Genomic DNA, 6,142 nt, shown 5'->3' with positions numbered 1-6,142 from the left:
TTCAGCCTGGCTCATGGAGCAGCAGGGTTAACACCCTCATTGCACAGGTACTATCAAAAGTTCACATGCTCTTCTCTCTTAATGCTGGTAAGTGAGATTTGACACCTCACACCTGAAATATTGAATGTTGTGCCAGTATATTCCAGGGAATCTTCCTTTGCAACACTGCTTTAGCTCATTATCCATCTGGTACTGGTCCTTCCTACTGATACAGCTGTGTGGACTCTGGCCGTGAACCAAAGGTTATCTGCCACTGCCATCAACTTGTGACCACTTATGTAGCGCCAAGATATGCAGTGTATTATCACCTCTCCATCACCAGACGCTGACTTCAAACATCCATCACCAACATTCTACCACATCCTGCACACACCACAGTAGCATAGGTAGGTCGCAGGTTTAGCCACGCCCAGTGAACACCACAAGGTCTCTGTCTCCTTCCTTCAGAATGTGCATTGAAGTTAGACTGTGGAGCTTGGCCTTTAGAGTCAAGAACTGAGAGGAGCAGCTCAGGGTGTGGACACAACACATGATGGGAGGCAGTAACTTGCTTACCTTCCAACTCACTCGGTGCCGCCGTGTGTCACACAATATTGGCTGAGCAAGTGATATCACACGGTTCGCACACAATTAGCTGGAATAGAGTAGAGAGCAGGTTTCCAGTGAATTATTTGGAGGTTCTGTAACGCTGATGTCCATGTCAGTGTGAAACTTCCTAGGACAGCGGCGGCTGCCTCAGAAACTTAGATTTTTGTGTTGGGGTGGAGGGGTGAATTTAAAGTGCCTCGGGTTGTGTTCTGCGCAAAGCCCTGTCATCTTCAAGGACCTGCCCCCCACCGCACATCCTGAAAAATGTTCATATGTTGGCAGGTCTCAGCCTGTGACCCCTCTAATGCTGCTGAGCACCCTCAAACCTTTAGAGTTCCATAAGTTTCATACATCTGGGGTGGAGCACCAGTGGTATTCCATCTTAAATGTTGCAAAGTGCTCTCAGATATGCAAAGCTCAGCAGCTCATCAGCAACATTGAACTATAAAACACATTCTGGGACTACCTGTTCCAGGGGACCCAAGCCTAAAGAAAACAGTCACTAATAACAGCTCTTCTTTCTAGCAAAACAGACTACCAGGAAAAGCACCTTCTTTTTGTTTTGTTGCTCAGCAGCCGGATAAGGGTTTTTTCATATATGGGTATTACAGGGAAACAATGTGCATGATTTGTGACTGCTCTGCTACTTTAATTTCCATATGTCAAGTCATCCCCTGGGGTGTTTGTCATTATTCTCGTTAAATAGTTTTCCCCACTGAGTTCTTGGTGTTTTATCAGCCTGGCCTCCCACCCCCTGTGACAGCTTTTTTTGGCAGTTGTGGGTCAGGAAGTGCACACACGGTGACTGCACACTTGCAAAAGCTTGAACTGTTCGCTCCCCGGGGGAGTTTTAGTGCTGCATGCCCCAGTCAGTAATCCGCGTCGCGCAGTGACGGGTGTGCGCTTCTAGAGGGTGCTTGAGTTAGAATGCACCGCTTTGCATCTCACAAGCACCCAGTACTCTTTCCTCTTGTAGACTGGCAGCGTATCAGGAGAGCGTACGTGTAATTTCAAACCTGCATTACTTACCTTTTTTTCCTCCTGAAAGCTGACATTTATGCATGAGGTAGGGATGTATTGTGGGGAGTACATTAGGTGCTCATCTGCGTAGCATGATTTGTCTCATGTATCCAAGGGTGTTTTTGGGATACGTGCAGTAATCTAAGGAAAACAGTGGTGAGTGACAATTGGCTTGAGGGCAATTACCCCCCTACATTCCAAGTAGCCATTCCTAATGCCAGGGTCAATATTTACAATTACACCTGCGCACCATGGCAGATGATGGGAGTGTGGGGTGCACCCTGGTCAACCAGGTGGTCCCCCCTTTGATTAAGCGTTTGATGCTATAGATGCATCTAACAGAAACATGGCTCACACAGGGTGCAGAGGCAGATATGGTTAACGCTCTCCCCCCTGGCTTTCATATCCTTTCACAGGATCGGCCACTTGGTCGAGGAGGAGGCGTAGCCATTCTGTATAAGAACTCATTGACCTGCAGAACTCAGAAAGGTGAACTGGAAGACTGTGAGAGCTGTAAGTTCTCATTCCAAGTCTCACCTACCATCACCTTGTCTGGGCTGTTAGTCTACCGCCCCCCTGGAAAGTCGCGTAATTTTATCAGTTCTCTTATGGAAATGGTAACGGTGGATGCTGCCTCTGCTACAAACTTCATCGCCCTGGGAGACTTTAATCTCCACTTCGACGACCAGGAAGAGCGGCTGGCGACTGCCCTCCTATGTGACCTCAAAACTTATGGAATAGATCTTATTAATCTAGATCCGACTCACAACAAAGGCCACCTGCTAGATCCCATATTTGCAAATATCCCCACCATGAAAGCATCCCCCCCTTTTCCTCTGCCATGGACGGATCATCTTCTGATCCCCTTCACCTGGGAAATTAAACGCGAAAGCATCCCCCCCTCCAATGTTGGTGTACCTGACAGACCATGGGCTAGGCTTTCAGTGGAGCATTTTACTTGCAGCCTAGAAGCCTCACGTCCATCTCTTCCACAGGATCCTATCTTGGCTGAAGCAGATCTCTGCAGGTGGATCTCGAACAATTTAGACGCTGTCCTTCCTATAAGATCGGCAGGCATAAGGGAGAAAAGACTTCACACCGCTCCATGGTATACATCTGAGCTAAGGGCCATGCGGAGGGCTTGCAAAAAATTGGAGCGCTCCTGGAGGAAGGACTGGGAGGAAGCCAGTAAAACGGAATATCGAACGTCAATGAGGAGGTATAAAAACGCCATCCGGTTGGCTAAAACTCAGTTTTTCGAGGAGAGATTTAACAATGCTTCTAACTCCTCAAGAGAAACCTTCCTGGTGGTCAAAGAACTCCTGAAAGTTCCAACACCATCTGCCCCTACGGAGAACTTGGAGGCCAAATGTAAGAATCTGGCGGAATACTTTCATACGAAGATTGAAAAAATTCTTATTTCACTTCCCCCGCCCAAGATTGGACCCGGGCGTTGGGAGGAGGAGGGATGTCCCCAGACAACCGTTGGAATCCTTTGGGCCAGTCACCTGGGACGAAGTCCTCAAAGCCCTATGCTCTATTAAGAGTGGCTCCCCCCGGGATGTTGCCCCCATGAGAATTCTCAAACAGGTGGCCCCCTCCATTGTGGAACCCATCACCAAAGTCATCAATGCCTCGTTAAGCACTGGCATTGTTCCACCTAATTGGAAGAGTGCAATAGTGAAAGCCCTTCTGAAAAAACCCTCTCTGGACCCTTTAGACATGGCCAATTATAGGCCCATTTCGCTCCTTCCAGGGCTGAGTAAAATCTCAGAAAAATTGGTTAACTCTAGGTTATCCAATTTTGTGGAGACCAATGGAGTGCTAAAAAGCTCCCAAACTGGCTTTCGCCCGGGCCAAGGCACTGACACCGCCTTGTTGGCAGTCATGGAGGAGGCACGCTGCATTCTAGACTCGGGGGGATCAGTGGCAGTGATCCTCCTGGACCTGAGTGCAGCATTCGACACTGTGAACCACCAAGTGTTACTCCAGAGACTATCAGATGCCGGAGTGAGAGGAACAGCGCTAAACTGGCTTAGGTCATTTCTTAGCGAAAGATCTTTTCAGGTATGGGAAGGGAGCACACGATCGGCATCCACCCACCTCCATTGCGGTGTGCCTCAGGGCTCCTCCCTGAGTCCTACACTATTCAATGTGTATATGGCTCCCTTGGAGGAGGTGGTGGCTCCATTCAACATCAAGATCGTGAGCTATGCCGACGACACCCAATTGGTGTTCGCCCTCTCCCAATCCTCGGAGAATTCCCAGATACTCCAAGCCTGCCTCTCACAGGTCCACTCCTGGATGGGGGACTCAGCACTCAAACTGAACGGGTCCAAATCGGAGATCATGGTGATGGGACCTAAAAACCCCTCCCTTTCCAGCTTAGCCTGGCCTAGTTGTCTAGGGTGTCTCCCTGAACCTAAGGATGAGATCAAGAGCCTGGGCATCTGGATGGAACGAGATCTTTCCCTCAGAGCCCAGGCATCCAAATTAGCGGGTGTCTGTTTTGGTCTCCTTAGATCAGTACGTAAGATACTGCCCCTCATCCCTTTTCAATCGAGAAAGCTCTTGATCCAGGGTCTAATTATGTCCAGGTTGGACTTTAACAACGCGATCTACCTTGGGGCCCCCGAGAGCACTTTGAACAGACTCCAACAAGTTCAAAATGCGGCAGCACGAACGCTCTACAACATCCCCATGTCCCGCTCCGCTAAACCAGCACTGAGGGCACTACACTGGCTGCCAATACGGGAAAGAGTGAAATTTAAATCCCTATGCCTCGCACACAAAATCTTGCAAGGCAAAGGCCCCCCCGTCCTTCAGAAGATGGTGATCCCATACAAAGCGAGCAGAACTTTACGTTCAGACCAGCAACATCTGACGGTCGTCCCCAGGGTAAAAAAGGCCCGATCGGGAGGTAGGAGATTTTCGGTCAATGTTTCCACTCTTTGGAACGCCCTTCCTCTAGGTCTTCGCGCGGAACCATGTCTCCTGCGCTTCCGAAAACAACTTAAGACCCTTCTCTTCTGTTAATTTTTCTTCGTTTCTGCTATCTCTGATGTCGGTAGTTGGCAAAAGCGCAGGGATGCTCCAGGGTAACCTGGCGCTATACAAAACCGATTTAATAATAATAATAATAATAATCTTTACAAAAAGCAGTCTCCAACTTATTGGAGCAGGTGAGTAGGGAAATCATCTTATTAGCATCGAAACGCTCTGTGGACCTCAGCTGGGGAAAGCTTGGGCAGTCTCGTGTCCCATAGAAGTTCAAGGGAAGTCATGAAGCTGGACCATCACAGGCTCCTACTTCTAATGCTTGGAAAGGCTGAGGCAGGATTTCCTGAAAAGGCGCCTGTCATCCTTAGACAACAGTGGGGCCGAGTTTGATCCTGACCATACCCCTGGAGTAGAGGATTCACTGGCACTCGCAGACCTCGATGATGGGGCTGATTCTGAAGCTCATGGCCTGGTTGATGGAATGCGCAACATATGTGACATTACGATTTTACTTCATCAAGCATGTTGTAAAGCAAAATAGACATAGCCAAAGGACTATAAATCATGAGCATGTTGAATGAGACTGGTGATTGCCATGGACAGGACGGCTCTGATTCACAGGTGAGTGGGATGGCGCTCGTGTGTTTAAACAAAAGTGTACAACCATACACATAGTGAGCAGCCAGTTACATGTGTAATGCGGGGGCCCAAACGTTGCTGCGTAGGTTTGGCGTGCATGTTGTGACCGATATGATAGCATAGTGCTTGTTTGTACGTCAATTTGTGTAGAATGGTTGAGTCTATGGACACGTGCGGCAGAAGCAGTTCCCACCCTCCGAAACAGAAAACCTGAATCTTATGTGTAACATGAGATTGTTACCGCAATATTGCAGCATAGTGCTGTGTAAAAATAATGCTGGAAGTTCCTCGACAGCTCGAAAATACATGGATAGATGTCTACATATGTACAGGTCCTAAAAATGTGATGCATATAAAAGTGTAGTTGCACAGAACTCGCGTAAACAAGCAAAAAGTGAGGTGCCTGCCAACCCACACGTGGGAAGTGAAGTTAAGGGGAAGTTAAACAGTGGTGCAGTGGAAGTGTATATACATAGTGAGGCTGGCGTGTGAGTACTTAATGCGTTTAATATACACTTTGGGTTTTTTGAAAATGCCACCAGCCTCACAGGTAGTGGCGTTGATCCAATCTACCTAAAGTGTGAAATAATAACAACAAATTAAAGAATAAAAGAAGCGTCTTGTAGCTAAAGTTACTACCATCTGATGTAGGGCATCCAATCGTTAGAAAAAATAGAAATGATAGTGTGTAACGGTCTGGCTGGGAGGAATGGCCTAAGAAGGAGGTTGCAGCACTCAGAACTAGTCTTAGGGGGTTTTATTCAGGATACTGACATACAATGCACAGTATAGTTCCAAGTCAAAACGAAATTAAAGACAGGGGGAGCTTCTTGTAGACTCTTCTCTGTCGAATCTCCTGGGACTCTAAGGCTGTCACCGGGGTTTCTGGATACTT

The 6,142-nt window shown here is 47.9% G+C and overlaps 1 pseudogene; it reads left to right on the top strand.

The window, feature by feature from the left end:
- Positions 1 to 5,203: 5,203 nt before the first annotated feature.
- LOC144807610 (uncharacterized) overlaps positions 5,204 to 6,142 on the top strand; it is a 41,550-nt pseudogene continuing 40,611 nt past the window's right edge.

Source organism: Lissotriton helveticus, unplaced genomic scaffold (genome assembly GCF_964261635.1).
Source record: "Lissotriton helveticus unplaced genomic scaffold, aLisHel1.1 SCAFFOLD_404, whole genome shotgun sequence".
Classification (NCBI taxonomy): Eukaryota; Metazoa; Chordata; class Amphibia; order Caudata; family Salamandridae; genus Lissotriton; species Lissotriton helveticus.
This window is presented reverse-complemented; position numbering and strand designations above follow the sequence as displayed.